The following is an 11,811-nucleotide window of genomic DNA, read 5'->3' on the forward strand; positions in this document are numbered from 1 at the left end:
TGCAGGCATACTGAAGGCTGAGCCATCACCCATGGTGGCTGCAAGGGATGATGAGGCAGGGCATAGTCTGATGGCAATTCCGATCGATGGAAGCGCAGTGCACGTGCAAAACAGCTTTCCCCTTGCTCATCAAAAATCTTCGTCAGCGGGTGACAGCGGTGCCGTGTAAGCGCACGTAAATATACACGAAGTGGTTCGTGTGACAGGTAGACCGATATTGGGCACGCACCAGATTCCTCAATCGTGCCTTTGTTCGAGGCACAACGTGGTAATCCGAGGCATATCTTGAGCGCCTGTGCTTGGACACTCTGTCATGTCCGCAAGCAGGAAATACTCATGTTAGAGAGTACAGGTAGGCTGTAGCGAATGTAGCCAATAAAGAGGGTATAGTAAAGTCGAAGCAAGGAGCGGTCCGTTGGGCCCCATTTAATGCCTGCCACAGTGCGAAGCACATGGCAAAAAAAGGTGAGTCTTTTCTTTAGCATGTTTATATGCCTCGATCATGACAGATCGCGGTCAATGATAATGCCCAAAAATCTGTGGTGGGAGATGTATGGTATTGCAACACCTTGAAGAGTTACCGGGTAGTGGCAGACGGACTTGCGCGTGAAATCGACCACAGCACATTTTTTCAGCTTCCAAGTGAAAACCCTGTCGCCGTAGGTACCTTGAAGTAGATGACACGGCACGTTGTAATCTCGCACGCATTTGCGGACGTGTCGAACCCGACGCCCAGATGCAGATATCATCAGCATAGGCACTGATGTGAATGTGAGTGGGAAGTTTGCTTACCAGTCCTATCAATGCCACGTTAAGTAGGGTTGGGTTGAGAACTCCTCCCTGTGGAACTCCACGGCAAACCTGATGACGGGTAGTCTCTCCATCAGGCGTAGACATGTATACTGACCGGCCGTTGAAGTAACTCAAAATCCACGAGTACATCCGGCCGCCAACGCCTATATCGTCAAGGGCATCAAGGATGGCGTCATGAAGTATATCATCGTAGGCCCCTTTGATGTCCAAGAAGACAGCAGCGACGAGGCGGCGACTACGTTTTTCATGTTCCACTGTCAATATGTGGTCCATGACGCTGTCACTCTATGAACCTTCCCGCCGGAACCCGGTCATCATTTCCGGATAGAGAACATTCTGCTCTAAAAACCATTCGAGCCGCGCCAGCACCATTCGCTCCATAACCTTACCGACGCAGCTTGCTAGTGCAACTGGCCAGTATGAGGTAAGCTCATAAGGAGTCTTTCCAGGCTTCAAAAGCGCAATCAGGCGGCTGATCTTCCTGTGTTCTGGAACGATTCCGGAAGCCCACGTATCATTGTAGTAATTGAGCAGCGCAGTTCGGCCTTCCATGCCAAGGTGAAAGAGAGACGCGTACAAAATCCCGTCAGGGCCAGGTGTAGATGTACGCCTACACGAGGAAAGAGCAGCTTCTAGTTCAGGCATCGTGAACAGCATATCGTAGTTGTCGTCTGGTGAAGGTGTCACAAAATCCTCCAAACTGTTTTATGTTACCGGAGTTGTGCCCACAACCATTTTGCAGAATTCTTCTGCTACCTCTACATTATTACGGCGTTGGTAAATGGACATGGCACGGAAAGGATACCGTTTTTGTGGGGTTGAACACAAGCTCCTGGCTACGTGCCAAATGCGCGACAGCGGTTTGCGAGGGTCCAGCGATGAACAGAACTGCCTCCAACGTTGTCTTCCTAATCTCGCGATGTGACGCTTTAGTTGTCGCTGAGCTTTAAGCAGCGTGAAACACAGGACAAGAGGAAGAAACCTGAGACGACACGAGCGCTTTTCTAACAACTGAACTTTTATTTTAGAAAGGTTAGATATATAGGCACCAAACAATAACCGAAAAAGCACAAAAAACACCGAACATAAAATCGCGATGGTCCGTAAACCGTACATGCAGGCAGTGGGAGGTTTATCGCCTCATTTTAACAAAGCACAACACCAATCTTAACACATGACATGCACCCAGCTATCACCCGGTCGCCACACATTCCCCCAGAGCGTGAATTTCTTTTTCCACCAGATTGATAGAAGGCGAAGCGACACAAGATTCAGACCTGTGCCTTATCAAAAATGCTTCAACTAACTCCCTGCAGGTCCAGTTTGGGTGACTAAACACGATATTTGTCCTGTCCAAATGGGGGAAACAGTCTTTACATTTTCGGCAGGGCACAGCAAGGTTCGACGAAACTGCCCCTTTTACTGACCTTCGATGTTCAAACAGCCGCTCGTTTATACAGCGCCCTGTCTAGCCGATGTACATCTTGCCACAGGAAAGCGGCATAGAATAAACCACTCCAGTGTCGATCGACGAGCGGTTTTTTTATGTGTAACTGTGCATATGATCCTCCCTCGGTCATCCCGGCCCTCAAGCTTCTTTCTTACTGCACTGCAGACTCTGCTCAGCTTATTCTTAGCTGGAAAACTACTTTTACCCCGTATCTTGACCCTACCTTCTTCAACCGGTGTGACAATCCATGTAGGTACGGAATCCCGACTATTCTTTTTAGCGCGCCGTCATTTCCTTTTTCTTTTGCGAGGCTATCGCCCCTAGTCAACATTCTTTCCGATATTTGAGCCAGAGCCACATCTGGAAAACCAGCGTCCCTAAGCCTTTTAATCTGGCCCTGGAAGCTAGTCTCAACCCTGTGGGAGCATGATTTACGCAATGAAGCCTTGAGACACGAAGTCGCTATCCCCGCCTTGAATAATTTTGAGTGCTCTGAAATGTAACTTAGGAGCGGCTTAGCTGTTCTAGGGTTATATTCCCAACACGTTCCTGCTTCATGGCTGATGACTTTTAAGTCAAGAAACCGAATAGAACCCGAGTCTGGTAATTCAAACGTGAAACCCATACCCTGGCTCCTCTCTGAAAATCTTAATGACATTGGTAACACTCCTGGGCGACCCATCGTTCAGAAACTCTAAAAATTCATCTACATAGCGAAACACTTTCACAGCGAAGTCCTTAAGATCTTCTTCCAGTCTTATGTCCATCCTGCTGAGGAAAATGTCACTCAACACAGGGGCGACTCGAGACCCTTCCTTCTTCTAAAACCTTTTTTTTTTCATGAACATTAGCACTGGAAGAACCAGATTGGAGCTGTATGTGCCAAACTGGCTTCCGGCTGTCATGCCTTGCTGCGGGCACGAGATTGTTTCCACAGGCATATCATGCGTACGCTTTATTTTTACGTTATTAACAGTCATTTAATACCCCTGTCACACGGCCAGTTTCAATGCCGATCGAGTCGAGGGTCTTCGAAATTCTCAATCACCATCGAACTCGAAGGACTTGTGTCGCTGCTACACGGCAAATCTCAATGGCCATTGAAATGGTTCTCGTGTCTCACGCTACGCTTGTGAGGCGCCACAATCGCTACTTTAGATTTTACAAAAATAGCAAAAATATTTGATAAATGTATACGAAATGCTTAAATACACGCATACGCGCATGTTGTTTAAAACCCTTTTAATTGCACGCACGCGACGGACAGATGCAGACACTGCTGTAGCCACTCTAATACAAGACGAGCCAAAGCCAAGCCAGTCCAACTGCGTCGGAGCGCTGCTTCGTCAGGCTTAACACATGGGAAGTCGCCTTGATATCTGAAAAACAAAAGCTATTTGTCTCTTGAAACTTTATGCGAGGGTAAGAATGGGCAAATCGAAGGCGACTACAACAGCTTAGAACACGATATTGCTTTGAGGGATTAGCGACGAAGTTGTTATCGCTGCAAAGCGGGCGGGTAGGGCGCCGCAATGTTGTCAACGCAAAGTACGCAAACAACGCAAAGAACGCAATGCCAAATTAATGCTCTTAATGCGGTTAAAACCAGTCTGATACAATTTTGGAATTATTGTACAGCCTGCTAGCATTAAAGTCTAGGCGAATAATGTTTGTTCATGCTTTTGTACCTTGAATGTGTCGTGTACGAAAGTGCGCTTGGCGCCGCTCGAAATAACGCTAGCAACCTTGGGCAGCGCTCGAAGACCCTCGAAATCTCGATGGAGTTCCGCGCTGCTCCGTTGACTCGATAGGCTATTGACTCGATCGCCATTGAAACTGCCCGTGCAGCAGCGCTCGATCGCCTTTGAGTCGATCGACTATCGGTTCGAGGGCCCTCGAAATGCCCGTGTGACAGGGGTATAACATACTTTGTGGAAGCATGGGACCTGACATACGACTGTTATCTTCATCATAGCCGTCAGTTATAAAAACGGCCTATCCGTATAGTAACACAACGAGCCAAGTAGAGACCACTGCTCCAATCAACGAATATCCTTCCTTTCGATATTTTGCGCTCTTTAAAATTAGCAATCTTTCTAAACAACGTAGTAAAATATAATTTTAATGCTTCATTCTTTAGCTCGTCATCTCGACTTACATGAAACCTCACATTCTGTAATTTTAATCTGCCACCAAATAATAATGTATACAGTGAACGGTTGGTGGAATTTGAAGCAACCAAGATTTGGAATTGTTTACCACCAGAGATTAAACAGTCTCAGGAAACCTGTAAAACATTCAGAACATACTTTATGACCCCTATTTACTAATGTGATTGTTGTCCCGTTTGTACCCATTGTGGTGCGTTGCTTTGGTTAGTGTTTGTGAACTCTACTAAAACTTGCAAACTAATGTATTTAACCCCAACGCAGTGCTGTGTTTTGATCTTTTTCCTGGTAATAGTTTGATCTTCATTTCACAAAATTTTTACAGTTGTCTTTGCCTAAATACATTTTTGAACCCTGCACAAGCCTGGTAGTATGGGTTGAGACAGTATCTGATAATTTGTATGGCAAAGGTATAAAAATAAAAAAATAAATAAAAAAGCCGGATAACTGGCCAACTGATACAGTGAATATCTCAGTCGAGCTTTGACCTATTGTTTGATTGATTCAACAACTTTATTCCCATCAGAAAAGACGATTCTCCCCGGCACGCAAGCCTGGGAGGCGGGGAGTTACGCATCCGCGGTTAGAGGCTGGCTGGCAGTCCTTGACTGGTAGAGGCGTCTTCCGCCAGATGGCTGGTGGTGCGCTGGAGCTCAGTGTCCGGGCCTCTAAGCAGGGCCTCCCGGGCTTCTCTAGTACGAATATGTTTGCCCATAACAGGAGAATTTGTGCACTCCCAAATTATGTGGTCGAGGGTCCCTCTCGTCCCACAGCGTGCACCGGTCATGCGACCTCAGCACTCGGTACACGTGCTAACCCCACACCGGGTTCATAAATGTACTGGTTTGTGGCCACCTCAACGCAACAGCTTCTCTATTATTCAATTTTGGGTCTGGTGGGGCCAATTTGTAATGCCCAACAATTTCCCCGTAATTTTCAGTGATCGGGAGGCGGTACGGCTGCCCAGAAATAGCGAACTCGGGCTAGCTCGTGAGCCGCCTCGTTAACGGGGACGGCGGCATGTGCGGGTGTCCAAATTAACTAAAATTTCCTATCCAGCAGTTGCTGTTAATATTAATATTAATTGGTTCTTGGGGAAAGGAAATGGCGCAGTATTTGTCTCATATATCGTTGGACACCTGAACCGCGCCGTAAGGAAAGAGATAAAGGAGGGAGTTAAAGAATAAAGAGAGAGGTGCCGTAGTGGAGGTCTCCGGAATAATTTCGACTATCTGGGGATCGTTAACGTGCACTGACATCGCACAGCACACGGGCGCCTTAGCGTTTTTCCTCCATAAAAACGCAGCCGCACGGTCAGAATGAAGACTTCTTCACGATTTAATTGTACAGAAGTACAGAAACCCCTTCGTAACAAGGGCTTGGATTCCTGTGCGCTGATGTCACACATGCAATTTTTCTGGCTTCATGAGAAAGCTTTTGTTTCAAGTTCGAACTACAACTTGCAGACTAATGCGAAATGTGGAATAATCAAATTCAGCATGTACCATGAGTTGAGGCGACGGCAAATTGTGAAAAATATGCGCAAGATGTCCTGAGAATATCAGTGCAGCTACGAGCGTTCCTTGGGAAAGCGCTGATCCTGTAGTGACCCGCCTTTCGGCTTCATCAGCGGTTCTTGTCAGATAATTTTCTTCGCTCCTTCTCCTTGAGTGTGTAAACAACGTTGCTTGTTTGCGCTGTCCAATGAACATATCTTTGTGAATCTCCTTGTTTACAATTTCGAACCGAGCACGCGGCGAAAATAAAAATTTTAACAGAATCTGATTCTTCTGATTAATTTCTCTTTCACCTCAGTGGAGAACGTTTCCAAGCCAACATCGTGCCATCTGCCGAAGAGGTCGAGGAAGACGTGTTCAGAACACCATCATCCACCATATCGAGCACATCCTGACCACATAATTTGGGAGTGCCCAAATTCTTCAGGGGCGGCCAAAATATTCACAGTAGAGAAGCCTGGAAGACCCTGCTAACCAGGCCCTGCTAAGATGCCCGCAGCCTGAGCTCCAGGGTACCACCACCATCCACTTGGCGGAAGAAGCTGCTGCCAGTCCAGGTCTGCCACCCAGCCTGTAACCGCGGACGTGCAACTTCCCTCCCCGTCTTGCAGGCCTGCGTGCCCGGGCGGGGATCAACATATTTTCTGATAGAAGAAAATTATGAGATAACTGTGGCACCCGCATTGGAGGAATGCGTACGCATTGACGCCTTCTCCCCCCCCCCTCCTTTTAACCCCTCTTTGCCTCAAGCAAGTTAAATCATTCCCGCTTAGAGTTTTCAAACTTGGCGCCAAGCTTCTTTTCAAATTTGGCGTCACGCTTCGCTTCGTCCACACTTCCGGTGTTTTCAAATTTAGCGCCACTCTTCCTCTTTCGCTTTTGCCCCGCCCACTTTTTCAACCTTTTGACTCTAATTAATGGTATACCTACTCAACCTACCTCAACGATTTACTCACTTGCACATCCTCTTTCGAAGCTCTACCCGACGATGCCATTCTTTTTCCGATATACCAACTAGTTCCTCTGGGATAGGACCGAGTCCACGCCCAAATTGCCTACATAGCCATACAATTATTGAGCATTAATAATAGTTTTTAATGAATCAATCCATGCACACCGACGCCAGACCTTAACGGAACCGAGCGGCTGCCGTATAGCCGTCGTCCCCACCGTCTCCGGAGAAGAGGTTGCCAACACCACAGTTCTAAGCGACACCATTGCCGACGCCGAGGAAGTCGCAATAGCCCAAGTAGTTAAAGTTGCCCATCAGACTGGAAATCTCGTTAAGATTTTGAGCGATTCCAGACAGACCTGCAAAGCCTACCTTGACGGGAGCCATTCAGGGCCGCAGCTCAAATAATGTGCATTACACCCCGTCCGTACTCCCCCCGCAACATTTTATGGTTTCCGACACACGAAACCACCATGGGTAACGAGGCCGCCGACTGCGTCGAGAATGGTTTGTGGAGCTCATGCACGGCTTCATGTGAATCGGAGAGTATTCAGATCTTGCGGGGCATGTCAGTTTGTGGCAGCGGAATACCGGTCAGAACGTTTTGTAGCGGGAGCTGCAGTAGGCTACTAGTCGAGCATTTCGCGGTGCATGCGAGAGGCCACTTCTGCGCATGCGCCGTTACCATGACAACTAGAGAGGAGCAGTGGGTGTGCCGCGCGCTTCATCGCCGCCGTGACCGCATCAGCGCGACCGCTCCACCGTCGAAGGTAAAAGTGACTTTACGCGGATGAGCTGTTGTGCGCATGCGCCGATATTCCGGTAACCAGAGAGACCCCACAGCTGCGCTGTGTTCGTCACCACCGCCTCGCCGTACGCCGCTCTATCACCCGAACCACGCGTCGTCGCATGCGCAGCAATGCGTATAAAAGGCGGAGATGTAATCGGCGGCTGTATCGCAACGCTTGATATGGATGCACAAAAGGAGAGACCAGCCACTGATAAACGGCGGTATGGACAAGATAACTCTTCCGATCCTGGGGTTGTCTCCTGGCAGTTGGCGACTGAACAAACTGAGAATGAGCGTCAGAAGGCGAAGAGAGCAGCGGAGACGCCCGAACAGAGAGAGGAACGCCTTGCCAAACAGAGACGCCAGACAGCCGAGCGTAATAGACGCCGCATAGCCGCCAAGATGAACCTTATGGCAGGCGTCGGTCAACGGGAACCAACCGAAGAGAATGTGAAGGCCCGTCGTGTGATTGACCACACAGCAGGACTGATTGACTTCTCAACTCCTGATCATAATCCCATTTTTGTAAGTCCCGCGTCAAAAAAATAAAAAAATCTGAATAATTATAATATTATGTAGTGAATAATTGTAACACTTAATTATGTTATATCTATAACTTAAATATTTAACTAGGAACAATTTGTCGAATTTATTCGTCGGATCGGTTGGAATTCTGAGTTGGAGGAGGAATGTCCAAGGAAAGCTTTCGAACAATTCTCAAATAAAATTTCCACATGCATTGAAGAATACGACACATATACTCCTGCTGTGCGGTAGTTCCGAACACGGAGAAATCCTTGGATTACTAACTCATTGATCCGTTCCAATAATAAAAATATTAATTTGCGCAAAAAGCTGAAAATGCAACCTTTTAACAATGCTTTTAAATCTCGGTTTAAAAAAAACATTCCGATATACTTTCGGCGGAACTGAAACTTGCACAGCGTAATTATTATCTAAATCGCATTCTAAACAAACTGAAATGACACTAGACGCATTTTGGCAACTTGTTAAGCAATTTCTTAACAATGATAGTCGTGAGACGTATCTCACAAAAATAAGATACGAAAATGCAACATATAATAACCCTACTGACATTGCCAGTGCCTTTAGCCAGAACTTTTACCAGGCTTTACAGGACCTAACCTACCTTCCTTGCCACGTTGCTCGCGCTCTGTTTACTTACGTCCTACGTCAGCATATGTAGTCAACAAGGTCATTAAATCGCTCTAAAAAACCGGTGCAGGATTAGATTCATTCATCCCCAGTTCTGGTCATTATAACAAAATGTTCAAAGCAGGTGTCTTTCCAGATTGTCTTAAAACTGGTAAAATTATCCCGATTTTTAAGGCAGGCCATCGTAACTACATATATATTTACCGTCCCATCAGCATTCTCTCCTTTTTCAGTAAAGTAATTGAGAAGCTTTTTTGCACGCGGATAATCAAGTACCTTAGTACATTTTAACTTTGATCTCCTCAAGAGTTTGGCTTTAGACCAGGTTAATCAACGAACTGACGCTGATAAATTTCATTGAAAATATCAAACAAGCCATTGATAATTGCACAATTGTTGGAGCCTCCTTCACAATCTAACAAAAACTTTTCACTCAATTAACCACCGCATACTTGTTCATAATCTGGAATCTTTTGGTATTTCCGGCCAACCTTTTCGGTTCATACGCTGTTATTTAAGTAACCGATCACAAGTTATTGCTATAAATGACACTTTTTTACCCCTTAGGCTGTAAACCAGGGTGTACCGCAGGGATCAATACTAGGCCCGTTACTGTTCATAATGTTCGGTTTATGGTTTATGGGGGTTTAACGTCCCAAATCAACTCAGGCTATGAGGGACGCCGTAGTGAAGGGCTCCGGAAATTTCGACCACCTTTGGTTCTTTAACGTGCACTGACATCGGAAAGCACACGGGGGCCTCCAGAATTTCGCTTCCATCGAAATTCCACCACCGCGGCCGGGATCGAACCCGCGTCATTCGGGTCAGCAGCCGAGCGCCATAACCACTGAGCCACCGCGGCGGCTGTTCATAATGTTCATTAATGATCTAGCTGTTGCAGTAAATCACACAAAATGCGTGTTATATGCGGACGGTACAGCCATATACACTTCAGACAAATCCACCACCACACTTCAGCATAAACCTAGCATAGACCTAAGTAATATACGCCAGTAGGGCAAAAACAGCATGCTGCAAATGAACCCGAAAATAACAACTTTCATGCTGTTTCACTCTCCTGTCAGAATCATATGTATTCCACCATCACTAACTCACGATAAGCATGCACTGCCTATTTCCAATACTTGCAGATTCATTGGGGTCACGTTAGACAAGCACTTGAAGTTTCATCTCCATGTTCAATCACTCACGCATAAGGTATAAGGTTTCCTTCGGCATTCATATCATAATCGAAACACGTGCATATTTTCAACCCCACATCATGCGTTCATTATATTATGCATATGTCCGCAGTCATCTTGGTTGCTGTTTATCCTGCTGGGAAAATACAAACTTCACTCACATCGACAGACTTCAGCGCCTTCAGAATGTGGCCATCAGGCTCGTGTGATTCAGTTCATTCCAAGCACACTCTTTACCTTTTTTTAGAGCTTGCGCATACTTCCACTTCAACAATTATTCACTGTGAAATTATTCATCATTATGTAGAAGCTAATTAATCATCACGCTCATATTGGTGGCTTTCCTGATCAGCTTTTAAATACTATCCTACTAGGCTTCAACAGCGTAATAATCTTCTTTTGCCCAAAGGTGAGGACTATTTATGGGAAATTTGCTACAATATTTGCCGGTATATCCTGTTGGAATACATTACCATGTGAAATTAAAGTGTCGTTTACAGTTCACTCATTTCATCATCGCATTAAAGAGTATTTAGTTAATTTGCTGTGTCGTTCACAAGCCCAAACAGTAGTGATCCTTGTTTAAAGTTTCATTTTATTTGCATTATTTTTGTTACTGTATATACTTTTTGTTCCGTTTTTCACACATAACACTGTTTCCGTCGCTTTATTGCAGGTTGTTTGTTTCTGCTAATTAATGCACTGCCTTCCATTGTTTGCGATTTTACCCCACTTGCTTTGCTCTAGGAGGTCACCCCGACAGTAGTGTACTGTGGGACCTCCTTCTGTACGAATTTTATTGCATTCATTATTACTGTGTGCGTTTTCAATAAACTTGGCTTGGTTTGGTTTATGGGGGCTTAACGTCCCAAAGCGACTCAAGCTATGAGAGACGCCGTAGTCATGGGCTCCGGGAATTTCGACCACCTGGAGTTCCTTAACGTGCACTGACATCGCAAAGTACTCGGGCCTCTAGAATTTCGCCTCCATCGAAATTCTACCGCCGCGGCCGGGATCGAACACGTGTCTTTCGGGCAAGCAGCCGAGAGCCATAACCACTCATCCACCGCGGCGGCTTCAATAAACTTGAACTTGAAACTTCTGCTCAACGTGGTTAGAGAGCTAAAGCTGTGGTGTATTGGAGAAGTAGACGCGGCTTGGTGTCTGTAACGTTGAATGCGTTTCGCGCACTGAATAGGCAGCGCGCAAACCTTGCTACCCTGGCAGGTGGCCGTTCATGGCTGATCGCGAGAGGTTGGTCACCCAATGAACGCTGCGGCCTATTGCTGCAGTGCCGCGTGTCTGCGCCCACATCTCTCTCTCACCACTGCCACATACATATCTCAAAGCGCGATTGAGGCGTCCAATGACCCAGAGAGCCCGTTATGCGCTCTTCCTTTCCTCAAAATCATCGGAGTCTAGAGCGTTGTCAACGACCACGCCAATGAACCCAATACACGCCGACAGTTTTCGCTTTGTATATCCTGGATTAGCTGACCAAAGCAACAGCCTAACTTTTTTGTAGCGAGAGCTACACTTGCCTGCCAGCCTACTTGTTCGCATGCGCCGTTACCATGGAAACCGGAGAGGAGCAGCAGGTGCGGCGTGTGCTTCGCCGTAGCCACGGTCGCGCCCGCTTCACCGTCGGAGACGCGCGTGACGCCACGCGGATGAGCAGTTGTGCGCATGCGCCGACACCATGATGACCAGAGAGACCCCACAGCTGAGCCGCTTTCTTCATTG

The sequence above is a fragment of the Amblyomma americanum genome, chromosome 5 (assembly GCF_052857255.1).
Source record: "Amblyomma americanum isolate KBUSLIRL-KWMA chromosome 5, ASM5285725v1, whole genome shotgun sequence".
Taxonomy (NCBI): domain Eukaryota; kingdom Metazoa; phylum Arthropoda; class Arachnida; order Ixodida; family Ixodidae; genus Amblyomma; species Amblyomma americanum.